Genomic DNA, 25,428 nt, shown 5'->3' on the forward strand with positions numbered 1-25,428 from the left:
GATATTTTTTGCCAAATTTGCCACTTTTATATTCCATATATTTTTTCACAAGTTGCCTACTAGTGGTTTTTACACAAAGGGGTATGCATACATGTGATCCATATACCCATGTGTACCACTGATCATATGCTCAGCTAAAATATAATATCCCAGATTGTGGCTAAGACCTAATAGATTAGCAAAACATTTTTAATAAAATTTAGGAGGCTCTGTCATCAGCAACTGAGCAAATGTGAATAGAGTTATACAAGGATTGTTGAGACTTCAATTAAGTTTTATGTTTTCACAGAAGATTTTAAAAAAAAATCCACTTCCATTCATCCAAAAAGGGCACTTCCTCCTTTAGAGATACACGTAGACAACAAGCATTTGGAACAGTTAAATTAGCAATGCTATCTTTGCAAGGTGAATATGGACAGAGCTATGGAGGTAATTTTACTAATATCTAGTTGATGATTTTGCTGCCTTCTAGCAAGTGGCACAACAATTGAGGGAGTACTGCAGCCCACTGTCCCTATTTCAAAATTCATACAAGATTTTCATTACTTGATTCATCTACACATGCTGGGGTTGTTTTTTTAAAAAACAAAGATCAAATCAAACATATGATTAATCCAGAAAGTCTATGTGTTTCTCTGCCATTTGCAATGGAATCAATTCATAACACTTATTGTTCCTAAGTGTTACATGACTAATCCATCATGCACACACCAATAAAAGTTTAATTTCAAATGTTCTAATGGTTTCAGGAAACACAAATAACTTTTGGGTTTTATGGGAACATTCACTACATACTACTGACAAGAAATGGCACAGAAAATTCCATTTATTAGAATAAATATTTCCCAGGTTCAGGAATAACAGCATAATGCAGCTAAGACTAAACAATGCCTCATTTTTTTCTTTATAATGCTCTGTTCACACTTATTTTATGTTTCAGAAAAATACAGGTTTTACAGATATCATCAGATATGATGTTTTCTTTTTAGGACATCAGATATATATATTTGTGTATTTTTTCAGAAATCTTGGAGAAATTAATAGTAACAGCAAAAAAGCTCAAGTAATTCAGCAAAACTCTCTTAGAATGCTTCAGAAAATTTTAATCAAAGAGAATGTAAGTAATGTGAAGCCCACCTTATCTTGTAATTGAAATGTACTGCAAATATTTCAACCATTTTGCAGACACAGACAGGTAAAGCTTCTGCTAACTAATAATTAACATTTATCTTAGAAGGAATTTCATGACCTTCCTTCAAACTAGGTACCGAAACTTTGGGAGGAGGAGGTAAATAGAAACTGAACATACCTTTAGTGAAGTTTAACAAAGAAATTATTGTTGATGAGGTTTTAGACCTTTTCTTTCTTTAATTGGATTGGCATAGTTCAAAGTAAATTGAACAGAGAACATATTTCTGTTTGGTTTTTTGGACTTTTGATTTGGTCTAACATAAAAAATGTTTAAATAAGTGCAGATACTCCACCATTAAAACAACAGCAGTCACAGGAGAACTTCAGCACTCTTAATTTCAATATACAACTGGAGATAATTTTCATAGCCTATTTGAGCTGAAAGGGTTTTTTTTTCTTTTTCTCATGGTAACTTTTATTCTTCTTTCTTTTTGCTGTTGCTGTTTTGTTGGATTTTTGTTTTGGTTTTAGTGACTTTATTAATCTTTGAACCCATATTAAAAGAAGATGTAACTTTAATTGGATATGGAATTTGTTTGACTGGGAGCCACAGAACAGTCCTAGAAAACAGTACTGGTTCTTACAACTAATTGCAGATTTTTTATTCACTTTGGGAAAACAAAGTCACATGTATCTCAAGGACAGAGATTCTGAATATATATGCTTATAAATAATATTAAGGACAGCAACAACAAAAAAAGAAAATTAGGGCATTTAAAAATAAGCAGTCTTTTTTATGTGTTATGTTAGCAGACTTTTCAAATAGATGGTGAAGGCAATATTCCAGAATTCATTGAAAAAGAGAAAAAAATCCAATTATTGGTTTCTTTATTTCAAGAATGTTTATAGCCTCATTTCTGTTTTTAATGAATCAAAACTGAAGATGAAAAACTTGGATATGGTTCAGAACTTTTGACTTTAAAGGGAGGATTTATTGATTCAGTCTTGATCTGTAACCAATGAAAATTTTTCCAATTATATGTCCTCATTTTAACTAAAGGGTTTATATAGTTCATCATTTGAACACTGGTTTAGCTGTTCTCTTATTTGTCTTCTTATTTTTCTCATCACACTTGTAAGTCAAAGGTTGCATTTTTTAATTTTAATGGATTTTTCTGAAAGGCAATAGCAAACAAATATATATCATTGACAACTGAAAGCCTGATGCAAGGTGTAGAAAAAGTTCTGTAAACATTTTTTCAAGTCTCTTTTCTTTCTGAAGCTGCTTTCTCTGAATAGACTACTGAAAGCCAGTCACTCACTGAGGGGGTAACCTGGAAAAAAAGAGTCAGGATCCAGATCTGGCTGTGAAATATAATTATCCAAGATGAGGGAACCTGCTGTTTGCATGTGTGTTTAGCCATTAAAAAGTTATTATGCTCATATTGGCTGTCAGTCGATAGCACAAGGCTCTTGGTGTGCTGGGGTATCGTGTCAGCAACCAACAGAGCTTCCAGTATCAATAACCTCAAAAAAGAGAAAAGGATAGGACAGGAAACACAGTTCCTATGTCAGAGAGCAGGCAAGGAGTGGTAACCCCAAATTTACAAACATCAATATAAAAAAAGTTCCATGTCTTGTTAGGGCTTTATAGACATAGATCTTGTGTAGCTGAACTTAGGGTCACATTGCCTGAAACGCACTCCTTCTCTGCAGATGCATTACCTCACCTGTCTGCTCCTCTTTGATTATTCTTTGGATTTCTTTCTAACTTGTTCAGCCAAATGGAATGTTAACAAAACCCTCTTTTTCCCAAAGAAAACAACTGCACCCAAATTTGTCAGACATGAGGAATTCTGGGTAAGGTACTAATCTCTCAAGTACTCCTGTATTTAATTAGGTTTATGAAAAATATTTCTGAGCTTATTTTAATGACTTGCATGTACAAGGGAAAATGTATGCGTGAGAAGTTGCAGAGTTTGGAACAGATTTATTTCAGTATGTATTGTTTATTTCTCAAAAAAATTTACAGTACACTAATGGAAATAATAAGCACTTGTAAAATTAGAAATGCACATTATTATATAAAGCTGAGTTCAGAATAAAGAACTGACAGAATCAACAACCAGCAAACAAAAAAAACTCCAAACAAACAAGGAACCAAACAAAAACAATTACTGTAAATGAAGTATTCTCAAGGGAGAAAATTGTCTTGCCACCTACTCAATACAGGCATACTAATAATCTCTGGGAAAAAATGTCTGGGAAAAATCTGATGTAGAAATAAAAATATGCATTAGAAAACAGGAATTAGAAAATAATGTAATAAATATTTTACTTTCTTAACTTTAATTAGAGAAAACCCACATTAAAGGCAGTGGCAATTCATGATGTCTCATTTTAAATTTTTTCTTACACAGGCATCTCCATTCCTTTTCAGAGTGATATGCTCAGTGTTTTTTTAGATTCCATGAAATGAAATAACTCATGAGCACTTTATTGTACATGAAGTGTGCAGTTATGATCTCTGAGCAGTTGAGTTCTTCCAAGCATTTATTTTGTGTGAGTGGGATACTGATTGTTTCTCATCCTGCTTCAGACTTTTCCTGAAACAAGACAGAATAAAGATCATGACTCAGACAGAATATCAGGTATTCATTCTCCGTGAACAAGTCTTTCCATTCCAAAAATTTGTTAAAGAAAGGACATCATGCCATTAGATGGTATCACATTTGTAAAATGAGTAATAGGCTGTTAGAGGGAAATGAGTGGCATACTTTAGAAAATAATATAAGAAAATTTTCTTCTTACTATCTGGCCAGAATAAAAAAAAATATTTCCAATAAATAGAATTGCAGAAATTTATTTGGCTATAGTATTTGCTAAAATTCCAGTTGAAAAAATGTGTAGAATAATTTTCAAACTGAATAAAACTGTTAAAAAAGAAAATAAAAAGACTTTACATCCAAAGTTTATTTTCCAGAAGTACAGGTCGGAGACCAAAGCTATTCATTCATCTCTTGTTACATGTGGCACCCAGTTCTTTTGTTTGATAACTTTTTTCTGCCAGGCTTATCCACTTCCTCAACATACTGCTAAATACTGAATTAAGCATAGCTGAAGCCTTGCCTATCAGGTAATTTCCCAGGGGGAAAGCCACCACAGACTTGTCTCCAGGGCACGAGTCCTGGTGCAGGAATTGAAAGGCGTTCCACAGCGTGAGTTACCAAGTGACCTGTAACAACACATATGTTGCTCCCATATGTTTACGAAATACTTTGTCCAGCTGCCTCAATGTGCACATTATGCTGGGAGACAGCTGGCCAGCCTTCTGAGAGGGAAGCCAAAGCACATAGCTGCTCTCCCCTGACCCCTTACATACATAGTGCTACCCTGAAAAACACACCTTGGCACTCAGCTTGTCATTAAGTGGACTCCTGGATGGATAGGCTTTTCCTCCCATGCAGAGGGGAAAAACTGAGGGAGTTCTTGTGTTAAAGTACCATTAGCTGCATGGCAGAATGGGCAGGAACACATTTGTTGTTTACAGCAGGATGAAGTATTCCCACTGTGAATGTCAGCAAAGGTTTGAGTAACTAAGATTTGCCTTGTGATTCAATTTAGTAATCTGCTCTAAAACTTGTGAACTAAAACCTCTAAATTCTGTTTCTACCTCTTCCACCTTTTAAGCTTTACAATAGGCCCAGTCATGTAATTTGAGTGACCCTCATTTGAAACAACAAATAAACTGTGAAAACTGATGTTACTCACCTTTGTGGAATGTTGTGCACTTCAACTTTTCTTGCACTTTAAGTAAGTAATGATCACTCCAGAATATTAATACTGAGCATGTCGTTGTTGCTGAGGGGTAAGGGGTATAGCTATCCCCCTTTTCAGAACAAAATTATTACAGGCTTTCCTGAATTCCCCATCAGTTTGCAATTGATTAAGTCAGCGTGTAATTGCTTTTATTCCATGTTGAACCAAGTCCTCTCAGCTTTTAATTCTCTCTCTACTCTACAGCTCCAAGTGTCTTCAGTGTCACTGCCTCTCACACACATGACTTATTTCACTTATGCTTTCTCATTTGTTTAAACACAGCATTTTTAAACCCATTTATTCTGCCCATTGATCACAATATTGAGTACATTTTGCATTGGCTTCACTTTATATCTTTCAATTTTTGCGATATGAGGTATCTTGCCTAAGTAATGTACAATACATACACCAAGAATTGTATTCACGTGCTTCTATGAATGCTCTGGAGAGAATATAAAGTATACTTCCAGAGATTCCAATTTCAAGGGTCATAACATGCAGTATTCAGTGTTATTGCCCAGTAATTCAGATAGGCAGGAAGATACTAGACAGTTATACATGGCTTACCTGCTTATAGAGCTTATATACACAGTTCATGAAATCATAGTTGGATAAAATAAACAATTATACAAATGAATAAATAACAATAACAAAAAAGGAATGCCTATAGCAGACTCAAGATATACTGACTATTCCTCTGTTCATATTTATTTGTGTTGCTGTTTATGGTAGTCCTCTTTCAAGTTAGGTAGTCTTTGAAAATAAAATATAAAATGGTCTTTGCCAAATATTGAAGCAACACGTGGAAAATAATTCATTAAGGTGAAGCATCTCAGGATTTTGCTGAGGGAAGCAACACAGTATTTAATATTCAGCCACATGCTGCAATTTCAAGTGTATGATTAACTTTCCACCCTTCCATTGTACTACTGGCTTGTTTCATGGAAAGATGCACAATATTCTAATTATGGTCAAGTACAAAGCTTACTGACATCAGTGAGAGCCTTCCAACAGATTTCTACTGCTGGATCAGGCCCATCTGTGACTGGATTCATTTCCAAGATGTAAAAAAAAAATCTTTTTTTTTTTTTGATACAGGTTACTAGAATTACATCTTGAGTCTACAGGGTATCTCCCACAGGAGCTGGAGTGTATTATCCATCCCCTGTAGGCTGCAGGTGCTGCCCACTCTGAAAAAAGTGCTGATCAATATCCCGTCTGTTTCTGTAACATGAAAATCCAGATGCTCATAACATTTTAAAACTCACTTTTAGCAGTCTTCCTTTTGCTTTGAAGTTTGTTTCTAAGTCTTTGTGAGGTTATATTTCTAAATTAGGTTACCAGAAGATGAAAATTAAAATGGATCAGAGTGGAGAAACAGAATAGCAGTTCTGATCTAATGAACATATGTCTCTAAAAGAAACCTAAGTGCTGTATTAAACATCTAGTAAATATAAATTTTTTATTTCATATTTTTAACCATAATTTAATTATAACTCCTAGCTATAGATCATTAAAATATAAACTTGTCTGAATATGGATATTCAGTCAGGCCATACTGTAGGTAGCAGTGAAATTGATAACATATGATGGGGTATAAAATGGTAAATTATTATTTTGAAATATTTCCTCAGTCTATTGTGACATTTTAGTAACACACGCACACATTGGCAGAAACTTGATCATTACAGAGTTATATAACTAAAATTCTGAAGTAAATCTCAGATTCAAAATCAGGGAGGTGAAAGAAGGGGCTTATGGGCATCCTGAGACATGCTTTTCTTACATATATTGTTTTTTATTGTGGGAGACTGGTTGTTATCACTATGATCATAGACAGAATTGAAAACATTTTTACACTGGAATAGGAGATGGATTTAAATCACATAACTGCAGGTTATGCGTGGGTGGTGGCCAACATGAACTGAGCAATCGTTTCTATCATTGGTATGACATAAAATAGGAACAAAAAAGGTCCAGAAAGCTGAAAATTTTATTTTAGATATTTCTATAGATAGAGAACAGGAGAGGCTTTTTGTTAGTCTCTCATAAGCTGAAGGCTACTGCATAACCCTCAGACTGTTTGCCATATTTTTACTAAGGAATAGTAAAAATAAGGAAGGAATAAAACCTGTTAACAAAGCTAAAATAGGGGTCGGGGCAGGCCCTGTCATTTGGAGCAATGACAGAAGTGATAACAGGAGCAGAGCAGCTTAAATTGGGTGTCCTATCTGCAAAGGTTTGACAATCCCAAAGTGTGAGTGAGCTGTTATCATCAGAAAGGGAAGGAGCCAGCTGTCTCAGCAGCTGCCTCAGCAGAAGACTCCAAAATGGCATTAGTTATGCATGAGAAATAGGTATTATACACAACTCACTTGTGGCTTTTTTAGGGCTTTTTTTTTTTTTTCGCTGCTGATATGGAGCACACATCATCTATTATACATCCACAATGTATGATATCTTTCAGGACAATGAGCTATAACTGAGGAGTGACAATTTTTATGTCTTGCTCAGATCAATGATATATAGGAATTACCAGTAAGGATAAAAGTCAGAGTTAATCCACTCCAAAAGCTTAGCTTTAATTTTGATTAATTGCTGCACGTGGGAAGGGCATAACTGGTTTAATTTGACAGTTTTTGCGAATGTATTTGGTTATAGATTGGCATAATTTTCTCTCAAGTAGTCATTTTCTTCACTTTTCTCTTATTTTCCTTATGCTTAAAGGTTAAAAAAATTAAGACCACGAAATTACATTGTTCAAAGCAGTTTTCAGATACTTGACCAGTGCTGTAATATTCTCTGAGCGAATTGTTGCTGAACAACACCCCCCAGACTCCTGTTCTTGTGAATGACTCTGAGTGACACATTTTGGTGTAGATCCATCCATTCATATAGAGGCAATAGACCTCTCTCTGCAGTCCCAACGTTTGATTTTCTTTGATTTTTCTATCATTACAACTTGTTTGCTTTTCAGACATATCTCACACTAAGCAGAAGTCTACAGAAATAAAATTACATCTGTCTACCTGTTGAGTGACAGTGTGATATGGTGTGGTGCAAATAGATTTAGGCACCATAGATAGTGGGTAAAGTGGGTAAAGTACAAATATTAGAAAATGCCCTATGAGTCTTATGTCTTCAGTGTTGCTAGTATCTGAATATCTGCAAAAAGTAAGACCAGATCACAGGAAGAATTACAGCCATCTTAAAATTGGAGATATCCTTTAGAATTACTCCTTACTGCAATACTGTATCAGAAGTATGATGAGACAGGTGATCTATGCCTGAATGTACTATTTTCAGATGAAACACAAACCTTACAAATAGACTGAAAAAGGTGTTTCTGAAGACCAACTACATGTAGTAAATTGAGCTTTATTTTCTCCATGAAGATTGTTCACAACCCTATCATAACTTTCTCAAAAGTAAAAAAAAAAAAGCCTTCAATTCTCATTTTAATATGTTGAATAATATTGTCAGATTTTTCTAAGATATTTCTAAAAAAAACCCAAAACACTTTAAATCATTAAAAAATCCCTCAGAAAAATAAATGAAACCTAAACCAATCCAATTAATTTTGGAGTTTTGGGGAAGAAGTGTATTTTATGAATGGATTCTGGTTATCTTCAGTGTAAGGGTAATACTTAATTGCAATGGAAGATTATTTCTGAGAAAAACATATCAGTTCTAGAAATTGTATTCAAAGATATCAGATAATTATATAGCACATGTCTGCTAGGAAGTGCTATTTCTGAGAAAAAATTTCTTTATATATTTTCAAATATTCACACTCTCAAATACTTCACCTTTTGTTTTACATTTTTCAGGTCATACTTTTAATCTTTGAGTCCAACCCATCAACTTGGCCCCTACTCTTAGTGTTTCATTAGCTTGCATTTCCCATATACACCTGCAAGTCATGTTCTCCCTCTGTCTTTTACCTGCCTCCTCTTCTTTTTTTCTATTTTAGTTGTAATCATTCAGCATTTGTTAGCAGGATCACTCACATAATTTTGCTTAATGCTTTTAAGTGAAAGAAAAAGCAAACAAAAAACCAAACAAAAACAAACAAACAAACAAAGCACACAAAAAAAAGAGAGAAAGAAAAAGAAAAGGATGTCCTACCATTCTAGCATTGTCTGGCAAATTAGGGAATTAAATTACTGCAGTGCTGCTAAGCATGGCTATTTTACAATCTCATTAGTTCCATCAATTTGGCACATACAATGTGTGTTCTTTATCAAAGAAATATAATTTTTACATTATAGTCTTAACTTAATTTTCCTCATATCTAACAATTACACTTATTGCATCAAAGAAATTAAGCCAAGTATGGATTACAAAGGCTAAAACTACAGTTGCACCTGAAATTAGTACTCAAACATTAGAAGGTCCTGTCTTGATGAAAGATTGGAGAATAGCTTCTTGTGGTGAAATTTAACGAATTGAGCTTGAGCTCAAAATGGAAAAGTGTAATATTTCAGTGGCCAGGAAGATAACATTTAATATTCACAGTGTTAAAACTCAATATGGTTCTCTAATTCAATACAGGTGCTTGTAACAAGTCACTCAGTGTCTGAGTGACATGATTAACATTTTGCTTGTTTGCTAAAAATCTTAATAATTGCTTCACTTATTCATCCTGGGCTGATGAATACTGAAATAGTTCCTGGTTTAAACTTGAACTTTCCTTTCAGTCATCAGTCATTTTTATTAACAACCAAGTGTATCACAAATATGCCTTTAATTTTGTATACCAGAGTGAGAAGTTAAGACATAGAATTCTCAGTAAAAATGTTCATTTCTTCAAATCTACATTAACTAATGAAGCACCACATATACTACTTTTGTAGCATATGACACAATAAGTGAGAAAACACTTAGAATCTAGGGGGTCTGAATCTTTCTGATTTTCTAAGTGATAGACCTATCTCTATTGGGATTTAAATGGAATAGAAGCACCAGAAATACACAAGGTACAATTTTCACTTTTAGTGATACCTAGTGAAAAAGGCTGATATTCTCATTTTGAGACATGATTCTGTTTCTCCTCCCTAGAGGTACAACCATTGGATGGGACAAGCCTTAGGTGTTTTTCCAGATATTAAGATTTTTCCAGACTGGGTTCCTGGAGGAAAAAACAAGATCTAGACCCCACTCCACACATGGGGATAACCCATTTCACCAAGATACACAAATGGTGCTTCCTTCTTCAGGTGACTGGAAAGAGATACCTCTGAGAAAAGACCTCAGAGTAATTCTGAATTATGAAGGAAGGGTTGGACTGTAAAGGTTTTGTTCAGTACTCTGCATCTTAAAGTGGATAGCCCATATCTGTTACCATGTTGGAGTGGTTTTTGCAGTTTTCTAATTATAGCAGAGTCAGTACTCTGCTGAAATCTCCTTACTGAGAACCTTAAACTCAAAAATCAGTCAAAAAATAGATATAAGCATTTATTTACTCTACACAATCAGCAGACAGAACAGAGATCCATGCTGAACAAATTTTATGCCCAGATTAATCCTACTGAGATATTATTCTGAACATCTAATATAGGCTACCTGAATCTGAGTTTTATTTTTTAATTAAACATTTATTTTCAATGCATCTTACTAATGTCCTTAGAAAAATCAATGTGTAAATCTGTGTACTACATAAAAATAGAATTTTAATCTCATTTCAAAGGCCTTCCATATGAATTGAGTCCAAATATGAGTGGTTTTAATGTATTGTGGGAATATGGGAGAAGATACTACGTTCCTGCCAGCAATAGTACACGTTACAGTAGAAGAGAGAAGTCAAGAAAAATTTCCTTTGACAAGCCTGTGGATAGAGAAACAATAAGGAATATTACCCTACCTGAATTACCCAAACAGTTTTAAATTGGCTGATTCAAAGTTTGTGCAGAAGCCAAGTTTAACATTTTATGTAGTCCTGTAAGCAGTGCAATGTGGTTTTTTAATGATCAAAGGTGCTTGATTTCAGTTTGATGACTTAACTTAAAGCATGTCATGTCCCAACATCGTTGTAGGTCAGAGATGCAGCAGGAGTTCACAAAGGCTTCAACTACTAAATTGCTCATGCTATTTCCTCATCATTTAGATCTTCTTTCCAGAAATACATCAGTCTAAGAAATGTTAAACTTGAGATTATATGTCTTCAATAAATGATCTAAGAATTCACACTACCTAGCCTATTCCATACAGTGGTGCATCCAGATACCAACCACAAATATAAAAAATACATATGTGCATATATATATATATGTAGTTATGTATGCCTACATATGTATGCTTATGTAACAGGAGCTTGCCTCCACCATACATCTATTATCACATACTTCTTTCAGATCAGGTGCTTCTGTTTTATTGTAAAGCAATGACTTGCATTTCTGTAACTCTGCAGGAAAAGGAAGCCAAATTTAAGATTAGAGGAAGCTTTATCAAAAATGTTATTGCTTATGTTTGACTGGTAATCTGGTATTTTTCTCTTAAAATCAGGTATCACTCAGGATTCTTTGGACTTGGAGGTTTTGACAATATAGTTAATAGTTTCTGGTGAGGTGTCAAAAAAGTGCTTTTGTTGTAATTGAATGTGAATACATATTTGGCAACTTTTAGCTGATAAAGTGCTAATGGCTCATGTAATACCAGTCCTTTTCTATTCGGTCTCTCATTGTGGCATCTATTCCCTGTCATTAGTATAACTTAATATCAAAGGGATATAATTTGCAGTAGATTTGCAGATTTCATATGAGACTACAAAAGACTGAAAATAATATTTTGTTTTCCTTTAGAGAATGATGTTTCATACAGGAAGAGTCTAGATTTATTGTAACATAAATTAGAATGATAACTTTTGTATTTAATCTGAAGTGTCCAGTAGAGACATGGTACTTTCATGATCCCTGGCAGTTCAACAACAGCAGTTGGCCTGGAGGCAATTGAAGTAGTGTGTGTGTGGAGAGTTAACAAGCCACAGGGGACCTGGAACATGAGCAAAGGCATAACCAGCACAACAAGCCCATGTTTTCTTACAGCCAGCTTGCTGTTGTAAGGTCATAGGCTGTAAAGTTGTGGTTAGAGAGAGAAATTAGTCATGAAAACAGCAAAACCCAGTGGGGATTCATAATATATGAATCAAGCCCATTTTTTGTTTGCTTAAAAGAAACTGACTTAAAAAAAAAAACACAAAAAACAAAAACCAAAACAAACAAACAAAAAACAAAACAAAAGAAAAAAAAAACCAAACCCTTAGTAGTATCCTAGTGGCATAAGCCCATGTTTGGGAGGGTTTCTATGAAGTGCACCATGTTAAATAACTTCAGGACATGACAGTGCAAAAGAAAGAATAAAAGGGAGGAATTCTGTGCTAGGGACACTCCAATTCAGTCAGGAAAGAAAGCACACTTAGTAGGAGAAACTATGCAGGCTTCCTTGGAAAGCCACAAACCTTTCTGAGTGCAAATTTTTTCATGGGGAGGTGTCCACTGCAAAAGGAAATGCAGAATTCCACAGAATTTAACAGTTGTCAAAGAGTGGTCAGAACTTAAAACCAGCAACAATTTGGGATATCTGTGTAAGTGTGCTGCTAATGGGGTGTCATAAGGTACAGACCCCAAGATGATTCACTGCCATTAACACCTAAAACAAACATGACTAAATCAAGGGGCAGCAACGGCTCATATTTTAAGATGAGAAATGAGGACTTGGGAGGCAAACCCAAGCAGCACAAACCAGCAATATGACACTAGTTACCAGGCATCAGCTGACAGCAGTTCTAGTAGTTATGTCTCAAGGATATTCCAGGGATGGAAATATGAAGATCACAAATGCAGCAGTAGAGGAACTGCCACTGCCATCAGTGCAGTATCTAGGAAATAATAGCTGGAATGAATACAACAGTGCAAAGCCCAATAAGCAGATTGTACATTTAAAATTCAGATATTACAAGACAGCAGAAAAAATGTCTGGAGAGTTAATTCATTAGAAAGCAGTAGATTTCCTTCATCTTTGCTCTCTGTAGCACTTTTGCATATTCAAGTGGCTTCTTTGTTGCACAGCTTTTAAACTGAACCACAGTCACACTTTTCTTGAACAAAGATATACTTCAGCCCAAAGTTAAACACCTCTAAGTGTTGAAAGAACAGTTTAGTGCAATGAAAAGGTGGATTGAATATGACACCACAAATAAATGAAGATTAGTCAGCTGTTATACCCACCCTGAGAATGTGTCAAAGGTGTAAGGACATGTGAAAGGAGACTGAGATTAAATAAATGAATGAATTATTTTCTAATAAAAAATTAGTTAAACATTGCAATAATTTACCTAGAACAGTTGATGAACTTCTATATTACTGAAGTATATAAGGCTGGACTAGAACAATGTTCTTTGGAACAGCCTTGGTAAAGTCAAACTAGATGACACACCAAGATATTTACTAGGTGGTTTTTATTTGTATTAAATACAGATCTGGATAAATTACAACTCTGCACAGGACATGTACACTTGTTAAGCCTACATTGAAGATACAGTATGGATACATACCAATTAATTATTTTATTTTCTTGGGTCACAGGTAAGAGGCATAGCACTGCAATGGGCAAATCCCTGTTCAAAAGATCTTAAGCTGCCCCAGAAAAATTAGGCGTTGGGCTGAGAATCTCTCTTTCTGATCAGAAAGCTTCAAGAAACAGCACCAAAGAATAGATTACACCAAAGAGAATGACAGCACCTGGCAATAAAGGTTTTCTTTGTCATTCTCAGTGGGGCTACTCAACATCAAGAACTATAAATCAGGAGGGCCATGAGCACACACACAACCATTTCATAACCTAGAAATAAGAATTCCCTCTTGTATTATTATGAATTATTGAGTATGGAATTACCCACAAAAAGCTTAGAAATTATAATATCATCTAATAGAAGATGGTTAAAAGATCAAAACAATAAAATCCTTTTTCTTTCCTTAGCTGTAAACCCATCTAAAAACTACAGTATAAAAGGTTTTTCCTGCAAGTTTCTGCTAGCTCTTGTTATTTTTATACAACTAATATTAAGAAGATGATTGTGTTAACACCAAACATTTTTTTTAAGAATATTAAATTGTTAGCATATATTCACAATATTAGGAATGTACTGATAAATAAAATTTAAAGGTTTTTCTTTTAAGGATGATACAATTGGTGTTTCCTTTATAAAGTTTGATCTCTAGAAAATATCTTAAAGGAATGGGAAAAACATAAAGATTAATGATGTTCATGCATTCTTCTTGAACGCATGAAACGAAGAAAAAGAGAATAAGTGATTTCAGAAAAAGTTTGAAAAAATACTGCAACTGAATATCTGAGACCTTTTTTTGTTGTTTTACAAGCTTTATATAACACTATATCAAACTATTAGAAAAAGGTACTTAAAATTCTATTCTTGTTACTATAAAAAGAGAAGTCCAGTGGAAAGTTCCCCATTATGTACTCTGAGTTTCTCATATTATTGCAAATATTCACCATCTACCTTTGCAGTAGTGCTGGAGGTTCCCCCATTGCCACACACCCATACTCCACAATGGAGTATCTTTTTTCTTCTGCAAATAAGACTAATAATACCAATTTCTTTCATTGATTCTAGGAAACATTGTAACTGTAAGTCAATCACCATGTGCTTAGTTGTATTGATTCATTATTTTATAGTCACAGAAGCTGTAGTGGTTAAATATAATTCAGTTTGGTCTCTTAAAATGAGGGCCACATGGGTATATCTAAGTTCATGATGTAAATTGAGTAACTATAGCAAATGATCTTAAATGCTTTAGATAAAATACATTAGACTTGCAGAAATTTATTCATCATTATTCATAATTCAGGACAGTAGATTGTTAGAAAGCTAATGAAGAGTTTCTTACCTTTATGTTGCATGGATTTACTAAAAGCCTAACTTCCAGCAATTTATTCAAGGAGTTTTAGTATTCCTATTAAGCAACACATTCTGACAAATATCAAAAGAATATTACTATTTTTTAGTGGTTTAACAGAGAAGATGTTATGAAAAATAAAGCTATTTTGAAATGCAGTGGAGTATACAGAGCTTGAATGCAGAACTGAAGAAAAGAGTTGGCAGTAGTAAACTTGAAGTGGCAATGACAATATCACAGTCTCCAATTTCCTGAAAAAGCATTCTTAGAATAAAGGAGAGATTTCAGTAAGGCTTCAGTGAATTTCTATGACTGTAATTCATTTTTTAGGGCTGTACATAGGGGTGTCCCTATTTCCATTATAAATCTATTTTAAAGGAAGCATAACAAAATAGAACTGTGGGGTTCTGCACAAAACTGTCAGAAAAAGCTCATCAAAAAGGAATTCATCATATCTTTTTAATACTAGATTTTCACAATAAGTCAAGATGAATGTGTTAATTATTGTTTTTAAGTTTATGACTAATTGTTAGTGCATTCTGGTTTCCAGTAAGGAAACATCTTGAAATTAATTTCATAGTGGGATAAGTTGAGCATCCATTGTTTGGAAGTGAGCCCTTGCAGGAATGCTGATACCAAGAACCTAAAACTAAATAATCTCCAAACAGTTCACCCAGCAATTTTTATTACAGCTGGCCCATTTGCCAATGCAAAGATAGATTATGCATACATTTCTTTATCAGTGCATGACCCCACAGAAAAGACATAGCAATGAAATTACTGAGCATTAAGAGCAGGCTGTGACTGTATTGGTTACTTTTGGATCAGCAGCCTGAACTCAAGTAGTGCAACAAGGCTGAGAAGGAGGATATAAGATTATTAGCTTCACTGGATGATAGACATATTACTCAAAAGAATAATCTTGTTAATTTATCATATTTTACAGAAAAAAAAATATAATGTACTACAGCCAGATTAAAATAACTTTCACAGAGGACACATCATCTCACCACATAACCCACAGTGACTATTCCCCTATTACACTCTCCACATTTATGGCTTGTACTCTTCTAATGAAATTTAGACTGCTTCAACCCCTGACATTATTAAGATTCTTCTGTCTTGTTTTTATAGTTCTAGTTCTTTTTGTGGCTAATGCAGGGATTTTAGCATCATCAAATCCATGCCTTTCCAGTTTAGAGACAAGGATGTCATGTGGGAGGGACAGTGTCAAATGCTTTACATAAGTCCAGGTACCTGATGCCTGTTGATTTTCAGGGAGGCAATCCTTGGGCAGTGATCTGCTTTCTTGAGCCCCTTTTTTTCTCTGGGGCTCTATATCACAGTAATCGACCAAGTAAATCCCTAGAGAGGCCAGAATATGCTCTCCTGAAGTCCAGGGCAGTGATTGCTGTGAACCCTCCTCTCTGCCCTAAGGATGTTGAACTCCACCTTTCCCTGATGACTGCAGCCAAGGCTGCCCTTGACCTTCCAATTCCCACCAGACCCTCCTTGTTGATGAGAACAAACTCTGGCATAACACCTCTACTTGCTGGGGTCTCTATCAGTTGGAGAATATGTTCCAGGGACCTCTGTGACTGCTTATTCCCTGCTGTGTTTTCCCTGCAACAGATATCAGGATGTTTGAAGGTCCCCATGAGGACCAGGCTTGTGAATGTGTATCTGCTCCTACCTGTCTATAGAGGGACTCATCCACTTGGCCCTCCTGGTGCAAGAGCTCAGACCACCATCACTATAATGGCACTCTGTCCCTGCTCTCTCTTTAATTCTGACCTATTAACTGCCAGGAAACAGGAGACAGGTAAGAGTCTAGTAGAAAATATGCTGCTGCTGCTGGCATCAGTGAGACAATGAACAACTTGAATTTGCTAAAAAAATTCTTTGAGTGAAATTTAGAGACAGGCACAAAATGACACAAGTTTCAAAACTGAGTAGTCAGATTGACTAGCCATGACAGAAATACAATACAGTGGAACAAGTTTCAACATTTCTTATGAAGCAAAGGTAACATTTTTCTTCACAGAAGGTTATATAGAGGTATGAACTCTATAGAGGTAAATTGATTGAAAAAACCCTGAAAAACTAGTACAGAAGGGGATAAGGCAGACACCAAAGTTCACTTTGATATAAAATTATATTTTTCATGGAGAATTGCAAATAATTATCACCCAAATCTCTTCCATAGATTTAGGCCAGCTTTCACACACTGTTGTGATGGTGGAGGAAATCATTAGTTTATCATTGTAGCAGAGTGATGACAGAAGTACATTCCAGCCCACTTTGAATTTTTAATAGAATTACACACTGAGTCAAAGCATGGGGAGTGATTTTTTCCTTATGTAACATTGTTGATATTAAACACAGAAGTCTATAAGAAATGTGCAAAGAATTGTTGATGCTGCAGTGCAAAACATGAGATAGTAAGTATCCTGTCATAAAAAAAGGCTTGTAATTCCAGCAGAGTTTTAAAATCAGTGGATACAATAAGAGTATTTAAGAGAAAAATATATAAGAATATAAATATGTAGAGCTTAGCCAAGCCATAACAAATAGATATAGTATTTGCTTTTATGTATTTCATAAACAATGTGCAAAATAGGTTCAAATAGTTCAAAAAAGATTGAAAAATTGCATTAAGTCATGATTGTATGTTTACTTTTACGTTAAGACTAATATGCCCCTGGAAAGAGACCTTCAAATATTCTAAATTCAAGGGAGTGGTGAATACTATTTAGTGATAACTAAATAGTATTCACCACTCCCTTGATTTTAGAATGCAGACACTGGGAGATGCACAAAGAATACAAGTTAACTGGTCAGACTGAGGAACTTGGAACTTATTGAACTCCTCAGATATGCCTGGGATGTGGATCAGGCCCAGTGAGGGAAGCAGTTCAGAGCTGCCCTGGGATGGACAGGCAGGGCTGTGGGATAAGAGCAGACTGGCAGCACCAGGATAGCATGGCCAAGGCTATGGCTCAGCTCAGGCTCGAGAGCCTCAGCTGGAAACATTCCCCCCCAAGTGGGGCTTGACCATCACCAAGGGCTGTAGCCATGTCAGAAGTAGCCATGGGCCCTCCTCAACTGACATCTCAAGAGTCCAGGAAAGGAAGGTTATGCTGGAGCCTTCCCCATCCATGTCTTTCTTCACATCATAACTTCACGAGGGTCCACGGCTTTGCTGGAGACATTGCTAACCAAATGCTTGGTCTCAATCTCACAGATGTTCTATACATAAGGCAAGGACAAAGAAAGATATTTAGGCCTGGATGTCCAACTTCCTTTGGATCCTTCTCTCTCTGACATGGAGAAGTCCAAGGTTCCTATGCCACACGCAGAAAGAACAAGTCCAACTTTTAAAGTGGGATGTTAAAGCACTCAACTACAGAGGAAAACTGCAGCTCTTGTCTCCATCTCTGTACAAATTTATATTTCTGTATAGGGAACAGTCTTAGCTAAATAGAAACATTTACTCAGCTATCAGTTTAAGAACTACACTGGGAGAAGAGTCCTATCATTGTGTGTGGCAGCATATGTCACAATTGAGAGGGCTACCACACACAGAGTAACGCCATACAATTCCAGAAAGCCTCAACTCACCCAGAATAACACCACACCACTTCAGAAAGCTTCAAGCATCTGCTCTTCTTGTTCTTTAGCCCAACCTTTTATACCCCTCATGTGCATGCATTGCACCTGTGTGCCCTCTGCTCGCTTTGGTGGTTGGTCAGTGCCCCTGGGCACTCCATGGCTCATTGCCGTCAGTGCTGCTCACCTGCTTCCACAGCTGCACCCACTGGGGATGAGGCTGGGCCAGCCCCACTCACAATCACCACAAACTGTGTACCTACAATTGTGGGATTGTAATTGCTCTCTCTTATGTACACCTATTTTCTTCCCCCCAGTTCTTCCATTTGCAAAGATATTTTTAACAGACATGGTATCCCCAAGGCGTTTCACATACTCCATGGTCACACACCTGGGCTATTCCCACAATCTAGAGAGATTAGTGAGAATCATTTCCATAGATGATGCCTTTCTTCCCCATCTTCTCCCAGAAAACAAAAAAAGACCTGTTTGCTTTTATTGCCATGGTCCTGGGAAGCCTGTATTTGATCTCAGCTGCAACGCAAAAGACAAACATCCACAATAATCTTCCAGTGTGCTCTGGTTGCAACAATACAACACTACAACACTGTTCTGTGATTTATCATTTTGAACTGTTATTAATCAAGACTACCCTATGTAGTATGGCCTTAAATGAGACCCTAGTGAAACCTCTGTAGAATTCAGTCCTGTGCACCATCTGTGAATGAAGAAGAAGCAGGACAGAAATGTATTACCTACAGTCAGGTTAGTGTTTGACCAGAGGTAGGAGCTTGGGGATATTTTCAGTGGTCTTTGAAACTTCAGTTCTCATATTTTTGACTTAAATTCAGACAAAATATTAATATATTTTATGTGAGTCTCCTTTGGAGAAATGAAACCTAAGCTTCAAGAATTTTGAATTTTATATAATTATAACACTGATTTGGAAAGGATGAAAATATAAAACCTGACATACATCTATCACATTTTATATAGCCAAGCTCACTGACTCTGTTAGTACAAAATGAGACAAAGCAGATGATGTATGGCAAGATGTCTTTTTAATTTTTCATTTGTATATTTTGGACATTTTCTGAGTAAATAAATCTAATTGTGCAACAGAAACTCAGAATCCTCTTCTAGTTCAGTATTTTGGGTACATATGATTATTCTTGCTTCTAATGGAAATGGTTTCACATCTCTCAGTATTCCATTTCCTTTGCCACCTGTCATCCCATTTATGGAGCAGGTCCTGAGTTGTTTGAAGCCTGCTTGTTAAAGGCTCAGTACTCATCTGTTTCAGTCCCTCTCTTTTTCCCTAAATACCTGGACATAAAAGAGAAATAATTAATCAAGATTAAAAGCTGTAGAGAACTGGAAAACCCATGATGTGCTCAATAGGATAGTTCTTGACTATTTTCCACATATAATAGCACCTTCTCAACAGATCCCTGTGTATGCTTTTTTATGGCAACTTTTTTAAAACTTCCCAGTTAAGGCAAAGGTGTGTGACTTGCAGATTCTACATAAGTCAGTAACAGGGCTTTCAGATGGAAGTTCAAATTAATGATCAATTTAGCACAAGTGGTACAACTGACTTCATGCAACCCAACTGATGAATGGCTACAAAGGGTTCTGGCTGGGTCACAAGTGGATTTATGTGGGCACACAGGTGGGGAGGGACAGGTGTTGCTTCCCTTGTACTTTACTGCAGCAATTGTAACAGAGACTGTACTTAGAATAAGCTTAGGTGACAAGAAAAATGGAAAAAAAAGAGCTAAACTGCACTTCTGAGTCAAGTACTTCTGAGCTTAACCTGGCAATATACAAATATATGAGAACGTAATTGTGTTGAATGCATCTCTCATTGCTTTTTTTATTTCAGATATATGTTCTGAGTGAAGAACAGAAAATTGATAAATACACCATTTTCTGAGCAAGCAGAAAAGTCAAGATTTCATTTGTGTGAAAAAAATAGGTTAAAATAAATTTTGAAAATCTTTCTTAGTTTACCAAATGATGTAGCAAAACTAGCTTGTTTTTATCCAAAAGTAAAATGAAAATTTATGACATTTTTTATTTTCAAGGTTCTCAACCTTCTTTAAAGTGCAATCAAGTTATCATATACAAGGAGTGCTATGTTAATATTATTAAAAGAAATAAATGCAGTATAAACACAGTCTGAATCAGAATTCTACCAGTGTATATCAAATAATATCTTGAAGTTTTAAGGCTGTAGAATAGGCTAAATTGCACAAATGAAGTTAGCACACTTTGCCCACATGTTGCATTCCTCTGATATTCTGGCTGAGTTTCTGTTTCTAAAATACCTTCCAGATGCCATCACTGCTATTGCAGATCCAATCCAAGTTTAGAATACCTAAACTGGAATTTAAAAAAAAAATAACCCAAAATAAACTGTAGAATCAATTCTTCAGAAACTGCAGTAATCATTTGAGAGCAAGGTTTAAGAATGTCTTACATTTAAACTTACTGAAATATAAAATCCAAGAAGCAAAAGACCTGTTTTATAATGATTTAACCCTGCTTTATGATGATTTGATATGTGTTTATACTATTTTATGATAATATATTCCCCCCTCACCAAAAAGCAGAGATTTTATAATTTGGATTTATTCAAACATTAGCAGTAAATAAAGTTTAAAATCATATTTCCTTACAATGGAAATTAAATAAGAAATCGGGGATTTTTAGCATCTAGGGATTTGTTTCATCCCTAGATTATAAAATAAATGCAATACTGTTCAGGTACAATGTTGTTTTCAGTCCTGTATACTGCATTTACAACTGAGCTTTACCAACACGTTAGGTTGATAATGCAGCCACATATCACAGTGGTGTTGTCAGATGACTATAAGAATGATGCTGACTCTTGGAAACATATGAATAACCCCAGATTTATTTATTCTCAGATGAACTAAAGCAAAGAAATCAATATGCTATAATACCAGAATTAGTTAAGGAACAATAGAAACACTCAATGTATATTATTATGTGAAATTATGCCACAATATTTGTATGTATTAAGGATATGTTTTTTCTACAAAATATTAATATTTTTGTGAACAGGCATTGCTCAAAACTTCTCTTTTGCATAATAATGCAGAATAAAGATAAGATGTCCTCTATTGTACTGATAAGGCAAATTTCTGTAGCAAAGTGCTATGTAAAAGAAGGAGAATGATTTCATACAATTTATTCTAGAGGTAAATTTTAAGGCATAGGAATGTTTGGATATATTATTCCTTCTATTTCATTAGAGCAATATCACATATTTATTCTTCCTATTTGTGATCATAATGGTTACATGAGATGTTAAATCCCCTTTTATTGAGCAGATAGGAAATAACTGCTTTCCGTCCTCACAGTAAAAGCCTGCAGACCACACAAATTCAAGTCACACAGTATAAACAAGCAGGATTTGCACAGAAATCTTAATATTTGAGCTGCTGTAAGTAAAGCAATGGATCAGATGGCGCCACTTAGTATTTTAAATCAGGCTGGGCAAACAAAGGGAGATACATGGTTTCAGTGTTCTTTTTTGTCAAAGGAAGATTAGAGCTACAAGAGCTGCAGAAAAACCAAACTGATGATACCCATCGCTTTGTTTAATCAAAAGTACTTGAAATGTTTAGTATAGAAAGGGATAGAAGCCTACCCTTTAGCTGCAGTTTGATCCATCTAAGCATGAACAATCATCTATCTAGGACACATGTCCTCCTTGTCTCATTCATGTCTGTGATAACACTCCAGAAGACACTCTGTGACCTACTGACCCAGTTGTGGCCTTCAGTACTGAGGGGAGCCTACAAAAAAGGTGGAGAGGAACATTTTAAAAAAGCATGTAGTGAGAGGACAAGGGAGGATGGCTTTAAACTGAAAGAAAGTTGATTTAGATGAGATGTTGGGAAGAAATCCTTTGTGGTGAGCATGGTGCGGCACTGGAAGAGGTTGCCCAGAAAGGTCACGGCTGTGCTGTCCCTGGATGTGTTCAAGTCCAGGCTGGATGGAGCTCTGAGGAACCTGGTTTAGTTTGAGGTGTTCCTGCCCATGGCAGGGGGATTGGAACTAGATGACCTTGAAGATCCCTTCCAATCCAAATCTTTCTATGATTCTGTGATATATATGCACATATATTTAATTATTAAATATATTAAAATCCATAGATTAAATGTATACAGTTTCACCAATTTCTTTGCACCTTATTTTTAACAAGACAAAGAATGTAATGGAATTTATCTAATCAACACTACTACTATTATTTTTATGTATCTACCCATGTTTTTCTGTTCATATTGTGCACATAAATCTCCACAGCAGCACTTCTGTTGGACAAATGCAAGGGGAGATCTCTTACAATCAAAGCTGAAGCTGATTTTGTTGCACACAGTACAAGTAGTGTCCACATAGACATGTGAGCATGATGTGACTGAAGGACTGACGCTGCCATTTTGAAGCACAGACCTTCTTGAACAGTTTAGTACATTGTCATTTTGGATCAGTGTTTCAAAGGATTCAAAGCTCTTACACTGTCATTGCTGTCTTTGCTTTCACTAGTTCCCTGCTCTAAGCAAACAGCTTTTTCATGGATCCCTGTAATTTTGTTTTTTAAAGGGCTTGAGTGCTCATTTTGAAGTACAATGTACAACCACAGAAATGTGCTTAAATTTAGATAAGATAAAATATTTTCAAAAATATAGTACTTATTTTAGCATGAAAATTAGTGTTTAAAAGTTATGGCCTACAGTTCGTGTACATCCATCCAGCTTCAGGGTAGCAGTTCCTGCTTTTAGAATGTTTTTATTATAATAGTAACCCATTTCATACAATATTTCTAAAAGTCATGTATAGAGGCTGTATCTTATGTTATCTATCACTTAAAATAATAAAGTTAAATCTTTATTGTCTCAGATAAGTATTAGCAATAGACCACACCTGTGATTCTCATACTTTACGCAATTGATTATAAATTTTTAATAAACACTATTAAGATAAAATATTTTCTTGGAAAAAAGATAGAAAAAAATAAAAACTGTTAAAGTTGTGTAGGCATGAGAGCAGTCTTTACCTGATTTCACTATATCTGCTGAAAAGGTGGTGACTCCTACCCAGGTTTAAGATGAGGAAGGAGAGGTTAATCAAAAATTAAAAGATACATCCTCACTTCTTTTGTTCGACTTCCCTGTTAGACAGGGGAAAGGATGGAAATATATGCATGAATAAAGCTGAAAGACAGATTTACATACACAAGTCTTTGGTCAGACTCAGATTTCTTCTAGGACAGTGTAGAAGGAAGGACCTGCTGCAGCAATTGCACCCCAGCCAGAATGACATGCACCTTTTGGTAACTTCTCATTGTCAAACACCAAGAGAAAACCTTGTAGAGTGAATGTGAAACATAGATACAAATCATGCATTACCTTTTCCGTCTCTAGCTCTCTCTAGACCTAGTAATGGTGGTATTGATGTTTAGGACTAATGAAAATGTAGTATTTCTTTGGTTTAGCCTTACATTTGCTGTGGGTGAGTTCTGAATAACTAGGAAACTGATTTTGTTTCTCAGGCTGTGTTCAATCTGAAATCTGAGTGTTTTAGCTAATTCCAGAGTTGAAGAGGCCCCTCAACACAAGCTAATGTACTAGTTTAAGGCCTAATTGTTTACAGCAGAGTTTGTGATCATTTTCCTTGACTTTCATTAGTCTTAACCTTCACAATGTGTAAAAGGCAATGTATAATATTTCATAAGGCAGTATATGTCAGTATAATAAGTAGTATAATCAACCAGAAAAAAATATTCAAAAACACAGACCCACTGCACCAAATCAAAACAAAGCACTTTTTCATAATGGATTAGGAAATAAGCAGTCTTTAAGAAGATGAAGATATTATACTGAAGTTCATAAAAGGGAACAAAAGAGTTTGCACCAAGAAAACTTGCATGCACTTTACTTCTCTAATGAAAAATAATGAAAAAAAAATGACGAACAAAGCTAAACAACAAAAAAACAAAAACCAAGGTGCGTGACTTTCATCATTCTGCTCTCTGTAGAAGCTGCTTTTTATTGTCAGATTTAATAGAAAACTTGTGTTTCACCCAGGACTAAGCTCTATTAAACAGCTTTCTATCCTTACTTCACCCTTCAAAATCTAACCTCCTTGGACTAGGGTTCTCATACAGGCCTCTTGTCATCTTGTCATAATATGAAGCTTATATTTCCTGGCATAGAATAAGAAAATTCAAAACACTTCATTTCCCACATTAAATGAGTCATTTGTTAACACTTGAAAGCAGTATCTGGAATACTTTTACCGTTTTGAATTTGCCAGCACTTGCTGATTATATTATCTTTTGAAGGTAAATTTAACTCTTCTTTCCATTTCTTAAACTTCTAGTGGAAAACTTTGAATGGGCTTACTTACATTTCTGATGTTACTGGTCAGCACTGAAATGCAAAACTTGGATTTTCTGGGTGCTGAGCTCCAGCAGTCTTCACAGATGTCAGCAGATGCTGAGGTCTTTTTGTTTTTGAAAAATATCTGGAAAACAGCCTACGAAATTAGTGTGTCTAACTGTAGGGACTCATCCTCAAAGTGCAACAAAGGACAAATAGAAATTCCACTCTTAAGTTATATATAAAGAAAATAAGAGAGGCAGGGAAAATTAAGATATCAATTGCAATGTTATAGCCTGGGGACATGAAAATTAGGAAAGTAACTTTTGGACTGAGATATAAACTGCAAGCAAACAAGTGTCTCTGTGAAAGTGACTCATGTACAAAGCCTGGGTTGAATGAATAGTGACAATGAAGGGCTTGCTGACAACTTTCTGTGATCTAATTATTCCATGATGTTCTTATGTGCATGTTATATAGTGTGGTTAGAATGGGTGGGGGAAGACAAAGAGTGGATATTTTTTTTAATTGACAATTTTTTT

General features: G+C 35.4%; 2 long non-coding RNA genes across 2 annotated transcripts; both read right to left on the reverse strand.

The window, feature by feature from the left end:
- Nucleotides 1–17,000: 17,000 nt before the first annotated feature.
- Nucleotides 17,001–18,519, reverse strand: LOC135301239 (uncharacterized). Its single transcript, XR_010362974.1, has 2 exons — nucleotides 18,486–18,519; nucleotides 17,001–18,113 (listed from the first exon to the last, which is right to left on the reverse strand). It is a non-coding gene; the product is annotated as an uncharacterized LOC135301239 (long non-coding RNA).
- A 1,007-nt stretch (nucleotides 18,520–19,526) lies between these two features.
- On the reverse strand, nucleotides 19,527–25,072 carry LOC135301240 (uncharacterized). Its single transcript, XR_010362975.1, has 3 exons — nucleotides 24,915–25,072; nucleotides 22,153–22,300; nucleotides 19,527–19,799 (listed from the first exon to the last, which is right to left on the reverse strand). It is a non-coding gene; the product is annotated as an uncharacterized LOC135301240 (long non-coding RNA).
- Between the last annotated feature and the right edge of the window lie 356 nt (nucleotides 25,073–25,428).

The sequence above is a fragment of the Passer domesticus genome, chromosome 5 (assembly GCF_036417665.1).
Source record: "Passer domesticus isolate bPasDom1 chromosome 5, bPasDom1.hap1, whole genome shotgun sequence".
In the NCBI taxonomy this organism is placed as follows: Eukaryota; Metazoa; Chordata; class Aves; order Passeriformes; family Passeridae; genus Passer; species Passer domesticus.